Here is a 12,057-nt window from a genome sequence, read left to right on the forward strand (position 1 = left end):
TTGCTCTATCTGTTTTTTTAAACCAATTTTGCTGTTTATTTGAGCAATGTGAGATGGAAGGAAGTTCCATGCAATACGATGATTTGAAGTAATGATTTGTACCAAATACAATGCTCTTAGTTTTAGAGGTGTTTAGGACAAGTTTATTACTGGCCACCCATTCCAAAACAGACTGCAACACTGCTATTAGATAGATAGCTCTGAATCCACATTATGACAGAGGTTGAAAAGCCATAGCACATAAGTTTTCTCAACAACAGGTTATGGTCAATAATATCAAAGGCTGCACTGAAATCTAACAATACAGCTCCCACAATCTTATTATTATTGATTTCTTTCAACCAATCAGTAATTTGTGTCAGTGAAGTATATTGTTGAGTGCCCTTCTCTATAAGCATGCTGAAAGTCTGTTGTTAGTTTGTTTACAGAGAAATAGCATTGTATTTGGTCAAACACTATTTTTTTCCAACAGTTTGCTAAGAGCTGGCAGCAAGCTTATAGGTCTGCTGTTAGAACCAGTAAAGGTCGCTTTACCACTCTTGGGTAGCGGAATTACTTTGGCTTCCCTCCAGGCCTGAAGACAAAGACTTTCCTCTAGGCTCAGATTAAAAATATGACAGATAAGAGTGGCAATAGAGTCAGCTATCATCCTCAGTAGCTTTCCATCTAAGTTGACAATGCCAGGTGGTTTGTCATTATTGACCGATAACAATTTTTCCACCTCTCCCACACTAACTTTACAAAATTCAAACTTGCAATGCTTTTCTTTCATTATTTGTTTTTTTATGCATGAATACAATTGCTCATTGTTCGTTGTTGGCATTTCCTGCTTAAGTTTGCCCACTTTGCCAATTTGCCCACCCCAATAATTGCCCACCCCAATTTGCCCACCCCAATAATTGGCAACATCAAATGGTATTGTGATGAATAAGCCATCTGATTCAATGAAAGATGTCTTTCTGCCCATAATTTCATTTAAAGTACTCCAAAGTTATTTTTCCATAATTCTTTGTCATTGATCTTGGCTTCATAATAAAGTTTCTTATTTTTGTTGAGTTTAGTCACATCATTTCTCAATTTACAGTAAGTAAGCCAGTCAGATGTGCAGACAGACTTATTATCCACTCCTTTTGGCCCATCTCTTTCAACCATACAGTTTTTCAATTCCTCATCAATCCATGGAGCCTTAACAGTTCTAACAGTCAATTTCTTAACAGGTGCATGTTTATCAATAATTGGAAGAAGCAATTTCATAAATTCATCAAGTGCAGTGTCTGGATGCTCACATTAATCACATCAGACCAACAAATATTTTTAACATCATCCAAATAAGAGTCACAGCAAAATATTTTGTATGATCTCTTATACACTAAGCTGTTGGAACTTTGGCTTTCCTGGATATAGCCACTATAATGTGATCACTGCATTCAATGGGTACGGATACAGCTTTAGAACAAAGTTCTACAGCATTAGTAAAAAGGTGATCGATACCTGTGGATGATCTTGTTCCTGTAGTGTTTGTAAACACCCTGGTAGGTTGATTAATAACCTGAACCAGATTACAGGTACTGATTACAGTAAGAAGCTTCCTCTTGAGCTTGATGAAAACCAGTCAATATTCAGGTCCGCAAGAAAGTTGACCTCTCTGTTTACCTCCCATACACTATCAAGCATTTCACACATATTATTTAGATACTGACTGTTAGCACTTGGTGGCCTGTAGCAACACCCTAAAATGAAATGCTTTAGATGTGCCAAGTGAACCTGCAACCACAACACTTCAATAACACTTGACATAAGATCTTCTCTAAGCATTACAGGGATATGGCTCTGAATATATACAGCAACACCTCCCCCATAAGCATTTCTGTCTCTTCTATAGATGTCACATCCTTGTATTGCTACCGATGTATCATCAAATTCATTATTTAACTGAGTCTCGGAAATGGTTAATATATGAATGTTATCTGATGTTAGCAAGTTATTGATTTCATGAACCTTATTTCTAAGGCTACATTTATTAATATGGGCTATTTTCATCCCTTTCCTGGGTAGCTTATCAGAGATATACATAAAAGAGCAAACAAAACAAGATAAAAAAATAGACATTCAACAGTCCATTAAATCAATTGGCATGTGTCACTACCTGTCCCTCAGAGTCAGGACAGGGTCAGAACCAGGAGGACAAGAAAAAGCGAGACTGGGCCAAAACAGACGCTCAGAGAAAACCGCTGGTTGACTTGGCATACAAGACGAACTGGCACAGACAGACAGAAAACACAGGTATAAATACAAAAGGGATAATGGGGAAGATGAGCGATACCTCGAGGGAGGTGGAGACAAGCACAAGGACACACACTTCCAGGCTTCTGGGAGGGAGGGTGGACAATGAGAGGAATATAAAGTCATAACTTTACATTCCCTTTCAGTCGGTACTCTCGGTACAACATCCATAAGGGACAAGTTTTTTTTAAAGGAAATATTGTTCCACTGCTTGTCCTCAAGTCAAATAATGCATATGTGATGAAGTAGATCAATATAACAATGCATATACAACGATGTAGGCCAAGGTGTACACATCCATGCAATATATATAATATAATATGATTATTAGGCTCTAGGAGTGTCTTTGTGAACAAGGCTGAAGAAATACATGTTTCCTTATGAAATTCATTCTTAATCTTAATTTTCAAGGTGATGTCTACTCTTTTCTTCTCAACATAATACCACAATGAATGTCCACATTTCACAGAAAAAAATGTATTTGATTATCAGAACATGCCAGAGGACTTCTGGTAAGGATGCTTTATTGAACAAGTGTTAGGATCAGGTCCAACAACATGGAAGATTTAAATTGGCTGAGTGAACGGATATAACTATCTGCTCAGCTGGTTGGCCCCAGCATCATGGCTAATTTTGCCAGTTGGCCTATGAGAACAGCTAGCAGCTAGCCTTCTAAGACCAATCGTTTACTGCTACACAGTAGCCGACCAGCAGAGCTCCGGACCTCATGCTCCAGACTGGACACTGAGGGCCTGGTATGCCCCCCATGTGACTGGGGTATACGGGGCACATGAAAGTAAGTACTCAGTGTTTCGTGAGCGTTATGAATTTGTAGACTCTGAGGTGCCTGTTTAGGGCATGCACTGTTCACATCATAGAGGGCGCCATTGGTCGGAGCAGGCTGTGAGTGTTCCATATAATGCCATCTGAAGAGGCATGATGGGCTCTCATACTGGGAGAGATTGGTTATTTTTCCATATATATATATATATATATATATATATATATATATTTTTTTTTTACTCTCGACAACCGTATGAATGTGGAGGAGGGACACAACACTATTGAAACCCATGAACACTGTTGTACTTGAGGTTGAAACAATGTGTTTAAGTGCAAATGTTTGCCTGAAGCCCAGTCCACTCTGGGTTTGGGGGTTTTGGCTGTCACTTGGGGGTACTGTTGTCACAACAATCGTTTGTGGAGTTGGGCAAGGGGAGGCTAGGTGTGCGGAGACTGCCTCCTTCCCTGCGCCGGGGCGGGACCAGCCCTCACTTCTCCTTTGGTTGTGACGCAGCGCCTGTGCCAGGCAGACTGGCATTGTCCCTGGGAAGCCGGGCGGGGCTGACCTGGAGCCAGGCCCGGTCCCTGGGGCAGCCCACTTTGACCGCGGGTCTCCACCGGCAGGTCTTTGGGAAGGTGCTCTGCCGTCAGCCCCGAAGTGCCTCCGAGGGAGAAAAGCGTCCAGAGCATTTTCCTGCTTCTTTTTTCGCCTCAAAAACGAGCCTGCATGCCCTCCAAGGCCAAGCTGAACAAGCTCGTAGGAGAAATCAGCTCATCAAGGTACATCTGCCGGTCCCTATCAGGCACCTGCGAGAGCATCATCCAAAGGTGATGCTGTGCCACCACAGTAGCTCCCATGCTTTTCCCGAGCGCCAGCATGGTACACCGGGACACGTGCAAGATGAAATCCGCCGTAGCCCAAATCTCATCCAGGAGCTCTGTGTGGGGCACCCCAGCAGCCATGCTCAGCTCAGCCAGCAGCTCGGTCTGATAGACCTGCAGCATAGTGACTGATGGCAGCCACACCCTCCGGACAATACACCTTATCCAGCTGAGTGGTTGAAGGCCCCGGTCCGACTTTAACTTGAGTTACTCAATGAGAGGGAGCAGCACTGAGCTAGCCTGCCACATCACTTCCTGGAGCAGCTCAAACTACGCATGTTATGTATCCATGAGATGCCATCTTAACCTGATGAGGTGTAGGGGGCAGTATTTTCACGGCCGGATGAAAAACGTACCCAAATTAAACTGGTTACTACTCTGGCCCAGAAACTAGAATATGCATATCATTAGTAGATTTGAACAGAAAACACTCTGAAGTTTCTAAAACTGTTTGAATGGTGTCTGTGAGTATAACAGAACTCATATGGCAGGCAAAAACCTGAGAAAAATCCAACCAGGAAGTGGAAAGTCTGTGAATTGTAGATCTTCTTTTTATTCTCGATCGAAACTACAGTTTCTGTGGGGTCACGTTGCACTTTCTAAGGCTTCCATTGGCTGTCAACAGCCTTCAGAAAGTTATTTCAGCATTCTCCGGTCACTGGGCAGATAATAGGAGCTCAGTCAATGAGTTGACTGCCTGGAGACAAAGAGATTGGATATGCGCAATCCCGCGAGCGCGCCGTTCCTTCTTTTTCTTCTTGAATGAATATGCTATTGTCCGGTTGGAATATTATTGCAATTTTATGTTAAAAATACCATAAAGATTGATTTTAACATTTGACATGCTTCTAAGTACGGTAGAGGGACCAACAAGGAGAGGGACCAAATTCGGCGGAAGTCGTGACAGCTGTCCCACACTAGTATGTCGAAAACCCCCAATCGACAATGGAAAGATGTTGTATCTTGTTGGGTTTCTACTCGAACAATACAAAAAAGGAACCTATTCCTACCAAAAGTATGATGGTCATGTCCCGAGATGACTCCCACATACCATGACTGGATGAAGTGCCAGCTCTAGGCTGTCTCCAAGACCGATATTGGGAAGATGAGAGGTGCCACTCCGGTGAAAGTTGTCACGAAGAATAATCACAGACCATATAAAGCTCAGTGCCCTCATAGCAAAGAAGCAGAAAAGGGTATTATTCCCATCCATCAGGCCCTGGTTGAAAACGGGGCTTTGATCCCATGCCCACATTTTCCCTGTAACACCCATATTTGACCTGTTAGGAAGCCATCTGGTGAATATCGTTTTGTACAAGATCTTAGAATAGTTAATGATGCTGTTTACGCAAGAGCACCCCTGTTGCCGAACACAGTTACTAGTCTTTCCCAAGTTTCCCCATGGAGATGTTGTTTTTTGGTTATTGATTTGGCTAATGCATTTTTCAGCATCCCTGTTGACCCCGGGTCACAGGATTGGTTCTCTTTTACGTTTCTTGGGAAAAATGGACTTGGACGGTGATGCAATAAGGCTACGTTGAATCAACTGTCATTTTTCCCAGGAAATGGCGAGGAACCTGGAAGGTTTGGTTCCCCCTGGAGGTAGCACTGTGGTTCAATACTTTGATGACCTGTTGGTCTATTCCTTGTCGGAGGAGATCTGTCACGAAGATACTAAGGCATTGTTGATTTTCTTAGTTGATTTAGATTTTCTTAGTTGATTTTCTTAGTAAATGGTCACAAAGTTTCCCCCTCTAAGATGCAGTTGTCTAGAAATACAGTAAAAAATGTGGGTCATGACATTACTTCTGAGGGTCACCCCCTCTCTAAAGAGAGTCCCTGCCTAAACCTGTTACTAGTCAGCACATGATGTGACTGTTGGGAGTGGCTAGCTACTGTCGCCCATGGTTGAAAGACTATTCAGAGTCAATACAGCCTCAGCAGGATTGTATTTATGGCAGAAAGATGGAAGTGTCTGAAGTGGTGGAATGGACACCTGAGGCTGAATTAGCCTTGATTAAGTTAAAGCAGGCTCTAATGTCAACCCCCTGTTTGGGTTTGCCTGACAATACCAAACCATTCCATATTTTTGTCTCAGAGAATCATGGGTTTATGGCTGCTGTGTTGACACAGTACCACAGAGTTGGCTATAGGCCTGTTGGGGTACTACTCTAAGCATTTAGACACTTATCTGAGGCATGGTTTCTTGCCTCTGCTCTGTTGCTGTAGCAACTGCTGTGGTTTTTGCATGTTCTGATATTGTAGCAATGACTGTGCTGATGGTGCATGATCCCCATGCGGTTCATGCCATTACTACACAGGCTAAAACTGCCCATCTTACGCCTGCCATATTGCTGGATTATCAGAACATTCTGTTGATAATGTCTCACGTTAACCTGAAAAGATGTACTGTGCTTAACCCATCTACTTTCCTTCCTACAGCTGATGATGGTGAAGAACATAACTGTGAATTGACCATTGAGATTGACTATGGCCATAGGCTTGACCTAAAAGATGTTCCTCTTTTGAATTCGGACTATGAGTTTTTTTGTGGGTGGCTCTGCTCAGCGAAACGACAAGGGTGAACCTTTAGTAGGCTATGCTGTCATAACCGCTGTTTAAACAGTGGAAAGTGCTAGACTTACTCCTCACAAGTTATTTGGTTTAAATAGAGCATGTATTTTGGGTAAGGAATGCTCTGTTAATATCTACACTGATAGCAGATATGCATTTGGTGCTGTGCATGATTTTGGCACGTTGTGGAAGAAGAGAGGATTTTTAACTTTGTCTGGAAAAACTATTGCTCACAGTGATCTTGTCTCCTCTTTGCTGATGGCCTTTCAGCTCCCCTCATCTATTGCAGTGGTCAAATGCCAAGCACAAACTTCTGTAAAGGACAGTGTTTCTCAACGGAATGCTAAAGCTGATTTTGCGGCCAAGCTGGCTGCTTCCTCTTCTGTTTCCCCCCTTCTACAGATGACAGCAGTTCCTGTTCCCACTAACCCCTTTTCTCCTAATGATGTTGTTTTGCAGGCAGCAGCTGATGCGACTGAGAAAAGGAGGTGGGCTGAACACTGTCACAAGGACACCTCGGGTGTATGGTTTGAGGATTCTAATAGACCTGCCATGCCCCATTGTAATTTCCAGTACCTTGCTAAGTTGTCACATGGTCAAGACCATGTGTTAAAAGGAGGGATGGTGGATCTTGTAAATAAATATTGGAGTACAGTAGGATTTACTGTGTTTGCTGAATATTTTTGTAAAAAGTGTGTGATCTGTATGATTAATAATGTTGGACGCGGTATTTCAGTATCCCCCGTGTCCCATCGTAGGCAAGAGGGCCCCTTTGAGCACTTGATGATGGACTTCATTGAGTTGACCCCTTGTGAGGGGAACAAGTATTGTTTGGTGATTGTTGACATATTTTCCAAATGGATTGAAGCTTTTCCTTGAAGGAGAGCTACAGCAGAGAGATCAGAGAGATCAAACCAAGGTGGGGTCTGCCGTAAAAAGTCTCATGGTCGACATTTTATGAATGAGACTGTTCAGTCCATGTCAGAGGCTTTACAGATTTAGTTGAGAACCCATTGTGCCTATCATCCTCAATCTGGGGGTGCAGTAGAACTCGGCAAACCAAACCCTAAAAAATGTATTGATTAAGCTGATTGGCAAAGCAAGTCTTACATGGGTGAAGGTGCTTCAATTGGCAATAATGAGAATGCGAGGCAGATCCCACACAGTGACTGGTCTCTCCCCCCATGAGGTGCTGCAAGGGCGACCCATGAGCATGACTAACATGCTATTTCTTCAAAACAGGTTGACATTGCAGGGAATGGAAGAAGACATGGTAGAATACTGTGTCTCACTAAACAATGTTAAGATTGTCTTTTCACAGGTGAAGGCTTCTCTGCCAACCTATCAGGAGGAACTGAGCATTGTCTGCGCACTGGAGACTTCATGGTGGTAAAAGACTACAGAAGGAAGAGCTGGAAGAGGTGGAAGGATCCTCATTGGAGAGGACCATATCAGGTTTTATTGACCACCCGACTGAGGTAAAGGTAGCTGAGAGGGACACCTGGATTCAGGTCTCACACTGCAGACGAATTCCTGTCCCTGAGGAGGATGGCGGGAGTCCCATCCCTGAGCCAAAGAAACCACCACACACCCAGATTAGTGGTCCAGAAGGAGAAGTCAGCCGAAAGGAAATGAGAAGTAAAAATTCAAGATGAGGGAGGGAATCTGTTTCTCTCTCAAGCTGAAATGGTGGGAAATGTCACCTCATATAAGACTTATTGTTGGGTATGTGGGTTGGGTCCTGTGGCAGTAGGATAGGCTCTCCCATATGTAGGGGTTCCCTTGGAGGTGAACTTAACTATTCAACTTTCCTCAATATTGTCATTGGCCAATTTCCCCCCAAAGAATCCCGACCCCATTACTTATTTTGCGATGTACAATGCTGTTGACCACTTACAAACTCTGCTCCTATACTTTGCCCAGAGACAGCAGACACCCCATTCCACTTTCTGGCGGCTTTAGAGAGCCAATGGAAGCCTTAGAAAGTGTCACGTAATAGTTCAGATGCTGTAATTTCGATAGAGATGCAACAGAAGGACAACAAGACAGGGCACTTCCTGCATGGAATCTTCTCAGTTTTTTGCCTGCCATATGAGTTCTGTTATACTCACAGACACCATTCAAACAGTTTTAGAAACTTTAGAGTGTTTTCTATCCAAATCTACTAATTATATGCATATTCTAGTGTCTGGGCAGGAGTAGTAACCAGATTAAATCGGGTATGTTTTTATCCAGCCGTGAAAATACTGCCCCTTATCCCAAAGAAGTTAATCAGCGATCCCTTGCAGATGTCACTCAGGTGCAAACCTTCTCCCGATTCGCTGGTGTTTAGCTGCCCCAAAATGGAGTTGCATGTGCCTTAGATCCAATTCGAGATTTGGCTATTAATGTTGAAAAAATGGGAAATGCTACTAGAGACCCCCTGATTGCTCTGAACGAGGAAGTGAAAGCACTCCGCAAGGTCGCCCTGCAAAACAGGGAGGCACTTAACTACTTATTGGCTGGTCAAGGAGGTACTGGCGATAAACGCTGGACTTTTGTCCCAGATGTGTCATCAAATGTGACTGATCTTGCTAACTACATTGCCACTGTTGAAAAGTCTCATTCTGGGAAATTAGAGTGGGTGTTTACTGGTTGTCTGAAAGGCCTCTTTGGAGCTTGGGGCTCTCAGATAGCTCAGTGGGTGATAGCTGGAATATTTTGTTTAATGTGTTAAAACATTTTGCTTTGTTGTTGTAAGGCCATTTGTGCTTCCCTGGCAGCTCAAGTCTCAGCAACTATCATGTTCAGTGCTACTAAAGAAGGTGATACTGATAACTTGCTGTCTCTCCAGAAACTCCCCTTTCCCTCTATAATGGATGATAATATGCAATAATTAGTTAGTATCCATGCTTGATTAAGTACCTGAAGGTTTTAAGTTAGGTTGTTAAACGACAGCAACCTTCTAATGTAAAGGGTAATGGGAAAAGGATAAAATGTGAAGATAAATTTTTGTCTATTGTTATGCCTATTGCATGTAAGAATCAGTATTTACTAAATGCACTGATGATGATGATAGACTGAATGTATGTTAAGAAGTCAAAGAAAAATGTGTTATCACATATAAACACAGCCCTTATTTGAAGTGTTTCTATAATCCCCTATGGGAAAAATCAATGGTGGAAAAACGGTTGGAACCATTTCCCTATTTGACCACTAGGTTTTATGGGTATTATGACACCTCCACTGTGGTGTTCTATAGGCCTAAACCTAATTGCTGTAGTTCCCTCTAAAAGTGTTTGATAGACAGATTTATATATAGCTTTTGTATTTTTTTCTGGATCCATTTGTATATTAAAATCGACTACTGACCACTGAACACCTTGCTGTAAATTAAACACCTGACTTCCCCGTAAAGACAGTTGTCCAGCAGCACCTTCCACCATCTCCCTTGGCTATAAGACATGTTACTTGTATATTTTTGGATACGATGAGGGCAGACAGCCCCTGACAGTGGTAATGTCCCAAATTCAAAGGTTCATGAAAATATGTGATGACCAGTCAACCTGTCAATTTAATCTGTTTCAGTTTTCTATAAAAGCAGTTGGGTTGAATGATTACAGAAGCTACATTACAGCGGAACATACAGGTAATTGCCAAAATAAAGGAAAAACAAACATAACATTTCTAAATAGGGCATTGGGCCACCACGAGCAGCCAGAACAGCTTCAATGAACCTTGCCATAGATTTTACAAGTGTCTGGAATTCTATTGGAGGGATACAACACCATTCTTCCACGAGAAATGTAATTATTTGGTGATTTGTTGATGGTGGTGGAACACATTTTCTCAGGCACCACTCCAGAATCTCTCCTAAGTGATCAATTGGGTTGAGATCTAGTGACTGAGGCACCCACTCACACGCACACACACGCACACACACTTTAAACCCCCATGCTCCTTTGAGACCCCTTCTAGCCATGGTAAGTCACTGAGATCTATTCTTCAAGCCATGGTAGCCAAATGGGCCTGGTTAAAATGTCATTGCACAATCATGATTGCAAAAGTTGTATGTCATCCAGTACCCACAAGGGGTCACTTGTGGACTTAAGTAAAAATACAATACAGGCCATCAGCTACATACACCACAAAGAGATTTTCTCTGCTTGAGTTACTTCGTTGGACACACAGATAATAACCCATCACTGCGCTCAAATCAATTAACACCATAACAAAGCAAAAACTCCTTGTCTTAAAACATGATCGTTGTTTGATTTTATTTATAGATAACAATAAATGGTACAGTCTATTGTATAACAATGCAGGCCGTTGCATGAGAAGGTCCGTACCTTCGAATCAATTTCAACACAAAAATATAAATTGTATGAAATAAAATTTAAATAAAATTTTGAACAGTGGATCATTTGTACCGTAATAGCATTATAATAGGCCTAGATAAAACACAGCACAGGGACAATAAAAAGCATCAATACACTGAAATTGACTTCAGAAATAATTAAACACATCAAATGTCCCCCAATAACATCATAGATCCTTCTAAAATGTCTGTATAAGTATGTATCATTACAAGATATATACATTTCAACTACACTGCGATGTCTCACTAGAACTCCAGCTCCCAGAATCCAAGCCTCCACGTACACATGTCCTGCGAGCAAACCGGACTAAACGTCACATTCATGCGTTTCCCCCTGCTTGTGTGTTGGGGAGCGTAATCTTTTCCTTCCGAATACGTTTCTCTCCCGAGAAATATACCCATGCCACAGTGGGTTTAATATCAGGAGGTGATCCCGGATTTCCCAGCCGTCCGAATCCAATATTTGGGTGAGGATATTGTTTTCTGTAAATGGTTTAGCTTCGCTATCTAGCTGGAATAATGTTTGCCAGTTGAGTGTTGGTCTAACGCTAGCTACGGTGTGTGACCAGATCCAATGCTGTGCATGTTTTCGCTGCCTGAGACCTGGTGTGGCTAAATGATGATGATGATGATGATGAAAGACATTTCAACTGATTGTGGCTCGACAGAAAGCTGTGACTGGCTTGTAACTTTATAGATATGACAGTAGGCAACGTTGGGATTTGAGTTTGAACATGAATTAAACTAACGTAGGTAACGTTAACTAGCGTGACAGCGACAGGACAGATGTGTGGTCATTCTTTTTTTTATGATAGTCAACGTGTTTTTCAGGCACGCGCCTGGTAAAATAAAACGCACTGAAAAAGATTCCATATCTAAAATACGTTTTTTGTTCTTGTTATTATTAGCTAGCGAGCATGTGTTACTCTCAAACCATCCGCTAAGTGTTGTCCCAGCTGAGACGTTAGTAGTTGCTAACTAGCTAGCTACACAGCTAGTCGATTCTTATGGTCGCTGCAGTATGAACTTTTTGGTTCAACCTCGAGCAAATTCACGTATAAATGTAGTTCTAGATCTGTGTCATTGAAAGCAAGTCTAAGATCTGTTGTGTGCGCCATTTTCGACACTCAACCTTCTTAAGTTTAGTTTTTGCTTTTGATGTTGTACACCAGCTTCAA

At 42.2% G+C, this 12,057-nt stretch overlaps 1 protein-coding gene across 7 annotated transcripts in view; it reads left to right on the top strand.

Annotated features, from left to right (window-relative positions):
- The first annotated feature begins 11,216 nt into the window (after nucleotides 1–11,216).
- Nucleotides 11,217–12,057, top strand: part of LOC115159097 (CBP80/20-dependent translation initiation factor) — a 136,189-nt gene continuing 135,348 nt past the window's right edge. For all 7 annotated transcript variants that reach the window (XM_029708486.1, XM_029708487.1, XM_029708492.1 and 4 more), the window contains exon 1: nucleotides 11,217–11,346. The gene's annotated coding sequence lies outside the window, so the exon portion shown is untranslated. The remainder of the gene's footprint in view (nucleotides 11,347–12,057) is intronic.

This window comes from Salmo trutta, chromosome 23, assembly GCF_901001165.1.
Source record: "Salmo trutta chromosome 23, fSalTru1.1, whole genome shotgun sequence".
Taxonomy (NCBI): domain Eukaryota; kingdom Metazoa; phylum Chordata; class Actinopteri; order Salmoniformes; family Salmonidae; genus Salmo; species Salmo trutta.